This window comes from Microcebus murinus, chromosome 16 (genome assembly GCF_040939455.1).
Source record: "Microcebus murinus isolate Inina chromosome 16, M.murinus_Inina_mat1.0, whole genome shotgun sequence".
NCBI lineage: Eukaryota > Metazoa > Chordata > Mammalia > Primates > Cheirogaleidae > Microcebus > Microcebus murinus.
Window position 1 is genome coordinate 20,052,899 of NC_134119.1, and position 14,300 is coordinate 20,067,198.

Here is a 14,300-nt window from a genome sequence, read left to right on the forward strand (position 1 = left end):
CTAGCATTTCATAGGATAAGACGGGAACATAATTACAGTGATTAAAACAGCACGAGGCCCGACGACTGGGAAGATGGTGCCCATTCAGAATGAAAGGCTGCTAGCTAGAAAGGGTTAGGGAGGCAGTTTCCTTGAAAGACCTGAAAATGAGCAGCAGGGAAGAGAAAGGGATACGGGCTGTGCACAATAGCATATTCTTCTCTAAACCACCTAATTCTCCTGCTCAGTATTCATCACTGTCAGGCTCTGCAGAGCCCTCAATGGGGGCTTTATGTTGATCCTTATTATCTGCTCAGAGATAGAGGGCACGCCATGCAAATGAAGCCGAGCCCGAGATAGGCTGTTAAAATACTGCAATTTGTCAGCATTTAGATAAACAAATGAAGGGCATTCTGTTTGTGGGAGGTAGACCCCTGGGGAGCTTTCAGGGTATTTTGACACTTGTTGTGAGAAATATCTTAAAGGTCCCCACATTGGCTCTCTCCTTATCATTTAAAGGGAGGATAAAGAGTTGCTAATTTACTTATGACTAAAGATAGTTGGGAGACTGGAGGAATCTCTGCTTTCATCCATTGGTACTTGGGTGGTTGATTAATGTCCCTCTCATTAGTCTCAGCCTTCTGCTTACACAGCCTTTATGAGGAGGGAACTTCTAAGCCTCTAGGAGTGGTTTGTAGGAGAAAACATATTCTCTCTGTCTCTCTCTCTCACACACACACACACACACATAAAACAGCTAATGAACATTTTAGTATAGTGAATCCTACGGCCAACCATAAAAATGTGGAATCATTCTTCTCACGCCAAGACGATGGTGAAATAAGGATTTTAAAACCTCTGTCTCAGAAGGAGCATTGCTTTGATTCTCCCAGTAACTGTGTGTTGTTGATTATAGAAAACTGAAATTACCGACGTTAATTGTCCCGTGCTTACCGGCTTTGCCCCTTCTGTCAGCTGGAAAGGAAAACGCGCTGGAGCAAGGCAGAGAGGAGGTGGACAATGCTGCCTTTGGTGATCTAGTCTATTCTCCAGTTTCTTAAAGGACTTTTAATGATGCTCTAGTGACAGCACCTTAGAAATCAGATCGAATCAATTGTAGCACAATTTCAAAAGCAAGATTATGTGACAATAGGGTCCCCATGCCCTCCTCGAGCACGCCCGGCCACGAGGCCGCCTGCCTGAGCTTATCCACAGCTGTTGCGCAGGCTAAAGCTGTCGGGCATCCACACCCCGCCCCACCCAAAAGCCAAACCCTGGTGGCATGAGCTTCTCATCAATCTCCATTTCTCCCACAAAACCAGAGTCACTAAAATCTCATTTGTGCCTCTTGGCCACTCGAGCCCCTGCACAAACTTTTCTGTTCTTTGGAGGAGAATGATGTGGACTTAATTAAGGGTGGTAACTTATGTGTAAGGCTGTATTGACAGAGGAAATAGGGTGCAGATGTGGTGTGAAATGATGTCGAATTACCCTTGTGAAGAACACAGATCGGGGTGAGCGCCCATTATCTGAGGCCAAAAGAAGTTACTGGGCACTCAATTATCGCCGTCTTTGTCACGGCAGCACACCAGATGGTTACAACACTGAAGAGTTTTCTATTATCATAACATTTTCCTAGAGTGCCTTTTCTTCTTCTCCAATTCACCATAAGACGATTACCTTCTTATGGGGAGTTGATTGTTGGGAAGGGTGCTGGGGGGTCATGCACAGATTTAGTGGGGAGTGGCAGAGAAAGGGACAGCAGGCTGTGTCTTTAGCACAAGAGCCTATCGATGGACTCTGCTGGGATTCAGGCCACCCCATAATAGCGCCTATGAAATGACTGCTTGGTCCCTCCCTCCCTGTGAATCCACCACTCCCCCTCTGCCCCCAAATCCAGAAAACACAGTGTTCGTATATGACCGGCTGCTCTGCCTTCTGTCAAAGCATTTCCAGCCAAGTGAGCAGTTTTTCTTCTAAGGAACTGAGAGGTCCTCAATAACATTAATTCCCACTCATTGACAGCATCGAAGCGTCAGGTGAGGACAAAAGTAAACGAGCTTGTGAATATAGGGCTAGTCATTAACTCGGGGCACCCAACTCTATCATCTGCCTATCCCTCCCTGGCTCCAGAGAGGGGGGAAAATCAACAACTCCATGGCAAATAAATAAATAAAACTTCCCACCGTGGAAATCTCTGAAGCAGCAAGCCCAGACTTAATGCTTATGGAATTTGAAATGGTTGGAATGATCCCGGGACCCTGAAGAATCATCCCTAGAAAAGAAAAGACAAAATCGGGACATGTGGAAATCACGTCTCACTGCTTTGTTCATGGCTGCATTACTGTTTGGGAAAAGAAGTCAATGTTCAAGAAGTCTGGTGAATGCTTCTAGACATGGATTCCGGATGAATTGACTCCAGAACTTATAGGAGGATGGAACAATTCTTCTCCCCCCACCTTCCCCACCCCAGCCTATGCCCTGAGTTCCCATATTCTCTCTTGCACCCCTTTAAAAATGCCCCTTTTCTAAGTAGAGTTATAACAACACCTAGAGATCTCAGATTCTAAGCTTAAAGGGCAAAGTACCCTCTCAACTACTCTCTGAAGTTAACTGTTGTTATGGTTGCGTCTGTTTGCTAAACATAACGATGGTGCTATGAGGAGTAATGCCTTTATGACTTTCCTGTTGTAAGACAAAAGCAGAGCCCTTAGTGGTGTCTGTTGGAAACCTGATCATGTGGTTTTCAAGGCTGGCACCCACATCCTACTTTGGGGTTAGCCAAATAAAACTGTATTTTGGTTTGGTACTGCTAGCACTGAGGAAATGATGGGTATGATCTCTGGTTCAGAGTTTATGTTTACTTAAACTGTGGCCACCATGAGACACACGTCCATTTTCCGTGACTGAACAAAAGCCTCTCCTTCCTGCCCCCGCCCCTACTGCTTCCAAAGGGAACATTGGCTCCTCTCATCCTCGAAGGTATTTTCTTATTTAAAGCTACAGACTCCATAATGTTGTTGGCTTTCTCAAAGAAATGATCACATCAAAATGATGCCAAGTTATAGGCTAGAAGTCAACACTGAACACCCAAGGCTGTTTATTATCCACAAACACATAAAACCATGGACATGCATTGCATGGATCCAATTTCACCCTGGTCTTTCTTTCAATAAATGAAACAATCTGTACTAGCAAATAAAAAATCAAGTGGTGGTAACGTCTGGTTTTCTAAGCATTCACCAGAAAGATCCATTTTTCTCTAATAACAACCAACACCAAAAACAGTTCATCAGAAATCTCCAAACTTGATTTTGGTTGCAATTAGAAAAGAATGTATGTACATGACCTTAGGCTCAGTTACCACATGTTCATAACCAAATGCTCCTTTTACTTAATTCCAAAGAGGAATCTAAATATCTTTTAAATACCTTTTTGTGTGACATATACACAATCAACCTTTATAATCTATCAGAGAATGGGAGAAGTTGGTCCCAAAATGACAAAATTAAAGAAAAGTTAAAGATTGTTCTACTAGATAAATTTTTGAGATTAGAGCCTAAGATGCATGTCATTCTCTACTGTATAGTACCTATAATGTTTATTATACATAAAGGCAAGAGATTTTCAAAACTCTCAATGGAAGAAGAATGTCTTGTGCCACCGAACAAGTCCACGGTTTTCACTTTCCAAAAGTGATTATTGTCTTGGAGATTGTTCCTTGTCTTTATTTTCTAAATTCAGTAATCAGTAAAATAAAAAAAATAAAAAAAATAAAAACTGTTTGTTGCTGACACACGTTTGGAGCACAGTCCAGGGATATAAGGTGTGACAAAGCCATGATGTGACCACAGAGCAATGGGGAGCTTCTGCAGTGGCTAAAAAGCCCCCAGAAACTACTGGTAAGCCTACTAAGAATTCCCAAATACACTTCCTATATCTCAGATTGTTGAGCCATCCCTTTATCTTCAGTGACAGATCTTGGTAGCACAAATGAAGCAATGAAGGAAATGGCAGAGTGAGGACTGTGGCATTTTGGGAGTACACACCTTAGAAAATTCTTGTCAACAGGACAATGTTTTAAAAGAGTCTGAGAATCTTGAACTTTATGCAAAATGTTTTGATTTTTAAACATTGGCATATAAAAAATGCTTTAGAAATATTGAATAAGTTAAATAAAAATAATTTTGAAAAACATTGGGGCTACCAGCTATGAGTTTATGATCTCAAGGTTGCATGGTTCCAACTATTCAGTGGAATATTTATTTCAGCCACTCCCTCTCACCTCAGTCACACAAGCAGATCAGAAGCAAAAGCAGTAAGTGAAGGAGCATTCACAGAGACTAGTGCTAGAGCTTGTAGCAGTATACAGGTCTTCTTCTCTGAAAAACTTTCAAGATGTGTTGTTTTAAAACAGAGAATGATTACATTTTCAGGTTAGCCCTAGCACAAGGCTTCATCATATCCCTACATTTAAAAAAATTTATTCTGTGTACCAACATGCCTCTATTTAACACATTGGGCTGCTTTCAATTTTTTTTTTTCTGAATAAGAACACCAGGGCTGTCATTTATCTATTAATAAAACCTGAAAATACAGTGTATATAAAATGACGTTATATTTTGAAGCAAAAATCAGTACACATGGTCAACCAGAGATTTCTTGTATCACTTCTGACTATGAAAGAATACCCTGGGAGAGCTCATCTGGATAATGACAATTTAAAGATTCTGGAGTGGTTTTATAGAAACAGCAGAGAGATTATTTGGAACCCAGGATCGTGGTGGCCAGATGTGGATGTGTTCACAGGAAGTTGATATTTTAGTTACGAATGTTTTGTAGAAACTGTTTTCCACATTTCCCCCTGTTAGATACTTTTTGTCTCCCAGTGTTTAGAGACCAGGACCAATTTTCTTTATAAAATTCCATTTCCTTCCCCTCTCCATCCCTATCACCAACCTGTATGTTTCCTGCTTTGAGTCTATAATGATTGCTATCAGGGGAAGAGAAGTTTTTATAGAGAATATGCTCTATCCCATTAGGGAGATAAAGGATTTGTCCCTGATTAACTAAAGGATGGAGAGAATTGGCCAACATCCCTTCTCAGTTCCTGTGCCTTCTGATAGACACTTCATTTCTTTATCTTCTTAGGTCTACCAGTTGCAGTTCCAAAGCATCTTTCAGTTTGGAGATCGAGTAATGAACTCCAGGCTACAGCCATCACCTTGGTTATTTTTTTCTAAGGACCGGTACACATATCCCAAATCTGTAGATACCCTTGACAAGAATTTTAAATGTAAATACTCTTTGCAGTTCCTTTTATTCCCTCACTCAGCAAACACTAATGATGTCCCTGTTATGCAGTAAGCATAGGACGGAGGGCAAGCTAGGTACAGCTCCTGACTTTATGAAATTTATAGCTTATGAGGAGAGCAGATGTTAACACATAAATAACAAGTCATTAAAAATATATTTTAAAAAAATCACAAATAAAATTGCATTTGAGTTAAGTGCTAAAAGGAGAGGTGCTAAGGAATTTGATTTGGCTGGGAAAGTGAGAAAAATTTAATTCAGACAGTAGCCATTGAGTTGAGATCTGAGGGATAAGTGAGAGGTAACTAAATAAAGAGGAGAAAATCTGAAGAGAGTGGGACACCAGACCATGTGGAAGACCTTGTGATGGAAAGGAGAACTAAGGCATAGGGGAAAAAAAGATCGGTATGGTTTATATAGAGGAAGAGAGAATTCACAATGCCCTGTGAGACCTGAGAGGTGGGTGGAGATGGTCTGTGTGGGCCCTAAATGTATGTTGTTTACCCAGAATGCAAGGGGAGGCCATGCATGCATTTGAAGGTGGTGGTGATGGGTCTACATTGAATTACCCCGAGGGGGTAGACTGGGAAGGAGTTGTTGGGGAGAGCCAAAATGGGTGTGGTTAGACCCATTTGGGGGAGTCTGCAGTTTTCCATAGAAAATGATAGCTTAGGTTAGAGTAGTGGTTATAGTTTTGGACAGAAGTGAACAAAACTGAGATTTATTAGCAAATTAAATTGGGATTGGTTTGAAGAAGGGAGAAAGCAGAGGGCTCAAGGGTGACTTGCATAATGGGATGAATGTTGGTGTCATGATCTGGGGTGTAAAGACCAGACGAATATCAAGTTATGAGATTGTGAGCTTGGTTTTGGACCAGTTGGATTTGGAGTGTCTTTGAGATATTTGATAGAAGTTAAGAAGTAGGAAGATGTTTAAAAGTTTAAGGATATGGGCTCATAAATAGTGTGCCAAGAAGGAAAGATGGGTCACCAGTGGCAAACATTGGTGAGAACAGAAGAAAGATGATGATTAGGAAATAGTTTTTGGATGCAGTTAAGATAGGATGCCTTTGGCCATAATAACAAGAGATATTTTAATGGAATACTGGAGCCAAACACAAACTGGAATGAATTGGTAAATTGGTAATTGTCTCCATATATTTTCCAGTCCTTTTTCTTCTCATACAAGCACAGAAAGAACCATTTAAAGAAAATGTACCTGGTTTGGTTCTTTAGTAATTGTAGATTGGAACCAAAGGTCCATATCATTTGACAGACGATGGCCACAAACCGGCATTCAAATGTTTGCCCAACTCCAACTCGCCTGATTCTCCTCCTCCTACCACAATCTCCCTGCAGTGTATTAGAATGCAATACTGACTTTTAAAAATATTACATATGCATGGGAAATAAAATGAAGGGAATAATATACTTGATTTTCTTTTCACATAGTCTACTTGTCTTAAAATAACATTAAAACTTGGAACTCTGAATTTAGAAAGTGCCTAGAGACAAATATCTCTCCTTAGCTTATTAATATGCTTTCAAAGATATCTCAATTATCAAAAAGAAAGAGAAATAACTGTAATTCATATTGAAGACAGTCCAGTGAGTGGGTAAAATAAATGATACAAAAATTCGAAATGTCAGCATTAGAAATTGGTGAATTGTACAAATAGGAAGCTGGTCCAATGGCCAAAGTTATTATTTTCCAAATAATAACCAAAGCCTACAAATTTCTCCTTCTTCTTTTAGATCCACTTATCTAGGAACGGAAATGTTATTCAATCCATGGTCATTTAAACCATCAAATTAATTTTGATGGCTCAAGTACATTTTGGACGATTTAGGGAAAAGTACTTTAAGTCTTTCTTTTTATATACTGAAAGCCTCATTTTGTCAAAAGCAATTGAATCAAAAAGACAACATTTAAGCAAAAAAAGTATAAGAGATTTCCAATGGAATACAAATCTAGGAAAGTGCATGTGTTCATCCCTAACATCTAATGTGATACTGGAAAAAAAGATGCTTGGGAAGACCCAGTAAGTGTCAGTTGAGCTCACAATACATTCCACCTTAGTAGGGAATGTGTCATAACCCATTGATTCACTCAATAGACACATATTTCGAGCATCTACACAATTCTACACACTGTTCTAGGCATTAGAAAGCAGTAGTGCATCTATGGACAAAACCCTGCCCTCACTGAGTTTCTATTCTAGCGAAGAAGACAAATAAATAATATGCAAAGAGATAGCAATAGAAGGTAGTGAGAGGTTTTATGAAGAAAACTCAAGCCAGAAAGAAGAATGAAGGGCAGTGGTTGATGCTATTGCAGATAAGTTGGCAAAGGAAGCTCTCTGCGGAAGAGGTTGTGCAGATACGTGAAAAACTTGATGGAACAAGTCTTTATACTGATGAGAGCAAAAGAAAAGTTTAGACAATGGATAATAAAAAGCATGATTTCTTTGGAGCATGCATGGTGTGCACCCTCCAAAAGAAGAGCCCTGCCAGCCCCACATTGTCTCATACTTGAGGACACAGAGAATGAGTTTATTCCAGTGCCTCCCTAAAGATGCTCCCATCAGCCATGGAATCCAAAAAAGAAAAATGCTTTCTATTGTTGTCTCGCCTTGGTAAGTTAGTTTAAAATTTTCTGTGATTTCATTAAACTGAACCAGGAAGAGTCTCTGAATAGAACCATTCTTTGGGAAACTGAATCAGAAGCCAGCTTGAAGTCTCATTCCATGGGGTACCACCAACTTTCCCAGTTCACCACTGGCAAGACTAATTTTTTGCCTCCCTACCAAAGGTGAACTCAGAAACCCACCATTTCCAGAGGCACATTGATGTGGCTCAACCCAAGTTATACAGGTAGTCCATCCAGGCACAGCAAGATGTAGGCATGATCTCATCAAACCCAAAGGCCTCAATGAAAACCATAACATAAGGGCAAGGAAAATTTTTGGCATGTTGACATCCACACCTTAAGGATGCTTTGCCTCTTCCTGCACAGATTCATGTGAACCAGTAGAGCTACAGGGGTCTTTTCTGGATTTTAAACTTGGGAGAAGGGACCTCCTGGTTCACATTTACTCAACTAGCCTGTATCCCCATAGCAAGAGAAGATGCAGATGTTATCTCAGTGGTACATTAAGTCCTCTGTTCTAGAGATCTAACTGGCTTCCCCAAAGCCACATCCCATCCAATGACAGATTTTGTGTGGCCCACACACTATTTAAAAGAGGGAAAAATGCCATTTAATTACACCTTGAGATTAAAAATATGAGATTTACATCAAATCCAGATTTTTGCATGCCCCTAAACAATTTGAAAGCTCTGGCAATAATAGCACCACAATCCCTCAAGGCAATATTTAGCTGGAACTTAAAAGCTGATTCCCTTATGTGGGGCATGTGTCTTCCATCTCACCCTCCTTCTCACTAGCTCTTAGTATATTTCACCTGCTCTGGTCACATCATTTCATTTCCTGCTTAGCCTCTGTTGGCCTTGATTCTTATATTTCCTCCTTTAATCCATTATCTTAATCTTGTCAATTCCTTTTCCCTAAAATGTTGAGAACACCAAAGGGAGTGGCATCATCATGGTGGATACAACCAGTGACCACTACAATCTGAGACCTTGAATTAAAAGTGAGGCAAAGCCGGGCGCTGTGGCTCACGCCTGTAATCCTAGCTCTTGGGAGGCCGAGGCGGGCGGATTGCTCAAGGTCAGGAGTTCAAAACCAGCCTGAGCGAGACCCCGTCTCTACTATAAATAGAAAGAAATTAATTGGCCAACTGATATATATATATAAAATTAGCCGGGCATGGTGGCACATGCCTGTAGTCCCAGCTACCCGGGAGGCTGAGGCAGAAGGATCACTCGAGCCCAGGAGTTTGAGGTTGCTGTGAGCTAGGCTGACGCCACGGCACTCACTCTAGCCCGGGCAACAAAGCGAGACTCTGTCTCAAAAAAAAAAAAAGTGAGGCAAAGGTTTCCCTGTTTCTTCACCATAACATCCTGGAAATTTGGTCAAATGATGATAGGCATAAAAGCGATTAGTCAGTAGTAAGAAGAAATATAAGATTGTGTGAATCTTAAAAGGGGAGACAAAGTATCCTAGAGACGAAAGCAGATGGGACTTTCTCTGTATTTGAGAGTCTAAGAAAAGCAGTGCTAGTTTCATGTCTTTCTGAGTAATGAACTTTCAAGCTATTTTTGGCAAAAGAAAGTTTCAGACAAAGGGTTCAACTACCTGTCTCCTCCCTACACTGTAAGCTCTTAAGGGCAACAGCCAGATATATTTTGTTCTCCAGTTTATACCCAGGGGGTAATTTCATGGTACAGGAAAGACATGTTTTTGGAGGCATAAAAGTGATGGTCCCATTGTGGCTGAGTTTTCCTGGTAGCGTATGTCCCTAGCCAGGTCTGCCTCATGGACTCCTAGACAACTGAGTCAGAACCACACCTTACAACCTCTTGAGTGGCTACAGAAATTCCACTTGGATTGAAATTGCTCACAATGGTTGTGGTACATGAAGAAGAAGAAAGATTTTACAATGGAGTCCAACTATTTATGCATCAAAACACCATTCCCATCTTATTCAGCCGTGAAACATCTTCCTTTAATTAGTTATTCCTGTGTTTGTTTCCTAAGGCTGGTGAACAGCTGGCTTATACTTGAAGTTAGACAAAGAGCTGGGTTTGGGAGTACATTTTAGTATCCACTACTTCATCTAATAGCTCTGGGGCATATTTCAAACATCTTGTTATGAGCCAGCCTATATATTATTACCACCTGTGACCTTCCCTTTGGTAGCTGCTAGCACTGACTGGAACTCAGCTGCTTCTTTCAGAGCAGCAGCATGGAAGGGAGGAAGTTGAGGACACGTGGACAAGATCTAGATGTAGTACACACTTTGAAGAGCACCAGAAGCTTCTTTGAAATGTAAGCCATGGCAGGGTCATTGGGGGTAGAACTTTTGATATGTTTCTTCCTAGATTTCTTCCTGCCCACATTTTAAGCAGGCGGACAAGCTGTGTAGTAGCATGCCTCAAGAGTTTTGGCAGACCAAAAAGCAGAATCTACAGAAAGATCATGAGTCTTCCTGCCTTTGAGCTTGGTGTCCTGGGAGCAGGGGATTTAGGCTTTTGAGGACAAGGAGGAAACAGAAATCGGTTTCTTTTTTTCCAAAGAGGGATAGGTATTTACAGGTTATTCTCACAGCAGTGGAGGAGCTAGCACTGTGCTTCCTGGCAATGCCCTGGAGAGGACTGAAACTTCGGAGAGGCAGGGCTGCAGGTACCCTTGGGAAACTGGATGGGGCTAAGTTATCTATTTCCCATATCTGGCTCAGAAGCTGAGTTCTCTTCAACTCAGAGGGACCACATAGACTTGAATTGTGAAAAAATTGAGCTCAGGGAACTTTCATCTACTTTCTATAGATATTTGAATTCCCAGCGGAAGGTATCAGAACCCCAATAAAAGCTGTGAATGAATTTCAACAGCTTAGCAGGTTGGGACACAGGTATGGAGATTGTTTTAAAGAAAAGTATAAAAAAATGTGTTGCTGAGTTTTGCATATCAAAATGTCTTCGTGGTTTCTTAAGCTCAAGAACCCAGGCAATGCATTTCTTGAGCCCCAGCTAACCTACTGAAGGATGAGCAAACACATGGCACAGAGCTGAGTGGTCCTCTACCAGGCAATCGTGGACCAGCCAACACCTAGCCCACCAGCCCGCTGCCCTTAATTCCATATTGAGGCCCACTGCAATCATCCAAGGCTGGCCCAAACTAGCAGAATTTACTAGGCCACACATAGACTCTGGGAAAATCATAAATGCTAGTTGTTTTAAACCACTGAGATTTGTGATAGTTTGTTACACAGGATCACCGTATCAATAGATAATGGACATACTGAAATAGTCAGATGTGGCTTCTTGCAGGACGAGGGGCTGCAGAGACTGAGTCAGAAAGAAATGACTAGGGTAATCCTGTCACGCAGGGAAAATAACTTTTCCTGATTTGGTTTTGGCCACTCCAGTTTATCAATCAGCATCTTCCTTCTCTTTTGACTCCTTTTCTCACTTTCTCCAACCTCCCTCTGGGTTCTAAGAAGGTCTGAGCAGCTATAAGTGGGGGGCCCAGGCCTCAGGGAGAATCGTACACCTCTCATTTTCTCTCTGCTTCAGCTCTGCTGGGCCAACCTTGGGCGCTTTCTTTCCCTTCATCTATTAATAAATTCTGGGGATCAGGGAACTTGGACCCTTTTGGAAGATTTATATAGTGCTCTCACTAGGCCCAGGAATCTCCTTGAGTGCCCAATAAAACAAGGTATTTTTGCTGTTGTTTTATTCCCAGGACCCAGACTTTCATTACAGAATAAAATTCAGAAATAAAAATAAGCTTCCTTCACTCCTGGGGCTTCCGCTCCCTTTGCCTACGAGCTGCTCTGCCCTCCTGGTTCTCAGGCTCTTGGGCTGTAACTCCTCAGGATTTCCAACTTCCTGCCTCTTTCCAAAACTGATGCCACTTTCCCAGGGACTGGGAGTCAAGTTTGAAAGGGTCAGTCCCAGGAATTCCTTGTGGTAACAGTGGGGAGACAACCACTCCTGTCTGTTAATTGGCACAGGAAATGAGCAAAGTTGAGTGTGGTTCTCCTGTGATTAGAAACCTTTTAAAACAACAAGCTTGGCTGAATCTTTCCTTAAAAGTGGGGGTGGGAATGAGTCTAGAAACCCGAGAGCTATCTAGGTGACTTAATGAAAAAATTACATTGGGGTCATTTGAATTTGTAGAATAAATAAGTGAAACAAAACAAGAGTATAAGATTCCTAAAACCTAGAGACTTAAAAATCTCCCTCGATTTTTCCCTCCTCTCTGGTGTTGCTAAAATAAATTGTACAAAATACATCCCATTTCGTTTACTTTCTCCTTCTTCTTTTTTTTTTTTTTTTTTTTTTTGCCCTTAGGTCTTTGTAACAGTCCTTTTAAGGATCTGAGATTCTTTTTAAGTCCTGACTCCTCTCGTTTTTGCTCTCTCTGACAGATGTTGATTTTTAATGATTCCTCCTTCTTAGGTTTCAAAACCATCAGGATGTCTGTCCTGAAACTAAAAATTGAAAGGACTAATCTGCAGTAAGACTTTTGTTTGGTTTTGTCTGAGGGGCATCTAGGGAGGAGCTGAGAGATCTATTTTCGATATTAATGAGATAGGAAGAAAATAATATATACACACACACCATGTTTTACTTCCTTTGGTAGAATCCACTCCCGCTTTTTGCTTATACAGCAACGCACTTATACTTTTTCTTTGTTCTCCTAAGTGCTTAACTCAGTCCTGGGCACACAGTAAGCACTTAAAACATATTTGCTGATGTGAATTGAAGGCCTGGGGTATTTTCTACAGATTAAGCAATTTTGACACCATAATCCCTAAATAATTCCCAGGAAGTGCCTTGAACAATGGTTTCTATTGCAGTCACATTGGGGCTTTTGATTCCTGTCTTTTGCTGTTTGTTTCTGGTTCATGTGTCAAGCCACTCACCACTGCCTCTTGGTTTGGCTCTTTAGACAGACAGAGGAAAATGGGCGATAACTCCAGGTCAGGGCATTTTAATTCTCCACGTCTCAGAAACGAGACTCCAAAGCTGAGAAATTATTTTTCCACTTTACTGAGTAATATCATGATGATGGCTTGCAAATATTTGGAGAAAGGTAGTACACTATAGCAAGGAGAGATGAAGGTGCTTTCAATGGCAATGAGACAGTTCCAATTCTGAGGCCTACCCTGAGCATGGGGAAATGTGAGTGAAATATTATAGCAGCAACAGGAATGGTTATTGAACTGTGAAAAGCATTTGCTACAAAAAGAGGGCCTTAATTCCTTTGATGTTATCAGGGAGGGATGTATTAGGTTCTGCAAAGCAAGTGGCAATGATCAGCAAATGCATTTTAAAAATGTTCTTCCCCTTTAATATCAGATAACTATAACTTAATCTCCAGTTCATCCATTACTATTCTCTTTACTCCCCAAAAAGAGGGAGCGGTCAGGGTAACTAAGACTAATTAAGAGGGTCATTTTAAATTCTGGAATGAGTCACCTCCACTTTTCTGTTGTTTTTATATTTATCAGAAACATATTAACACATCTGAATCTCTGAGCTAATATTTTACTAATTTTGTATCATTTAATATTATTAATTGAAATAGTACATTATATAAGCCCTGTTATGATAAGCATAAACATAAATATCTGAATTAATTTGGATTAGCTTTCTGAAGTAATATTCCTATAAAATGGGGTAAGATATCTTTTAAGAAATGTTTCATTAAATGAAGGCATGGAAAAACTACCATATTTGATTTTGAAACAGCAAAAACTCTTTAAAAAATAAATAAGTAAAAACATTCCAATTTTTTGCACTTTAATCTGGGCTAAAGAGTCAATGGGGAAAAAAAGGAAAATCTTATTTCTTCCAAACTGTTTCAATTGGTAAAATAATAATAATTTTAAAAAGTGGTGCTTAATGTGGCTACTAGAATGAATACAGATTCCTTAGGTTAAAATGATTTCTTTGGACTGAGAATTTGCAATATGAGCAATCTAGAAAGATCATGGTAATATCAAGGTAGCTAGTTTGAGAACTATAGATCTGTTCTTAAAAAGAGCATCGGACCCCTGTGTACACCCAGCACTAGAGGGTTGCCAGGAATGTGCTTTTGCTGGAATGCTAAGATACATGCCTTTCCAGGGGATTTAAAAGAAGAAAGCCACTTCTATTTCTGTTCCTTTCTTTTTCGCAACTGCTTACAAAGAACATGAAGGTGGGACGCCTGTGTGTCTTACTGATGTGGCTACAGGACAGAGATTCTGTTCATAAATTCCCTCCGGGAGCCTCGTCGTTTATGTCAGAGCCTGATTCTTTGTCGTCCAGTCTATTACTGCTGCTCGTTGGAAACGGACATAGGGAATACCCTAAACTCGGGCATTGGTCTGGAATCTC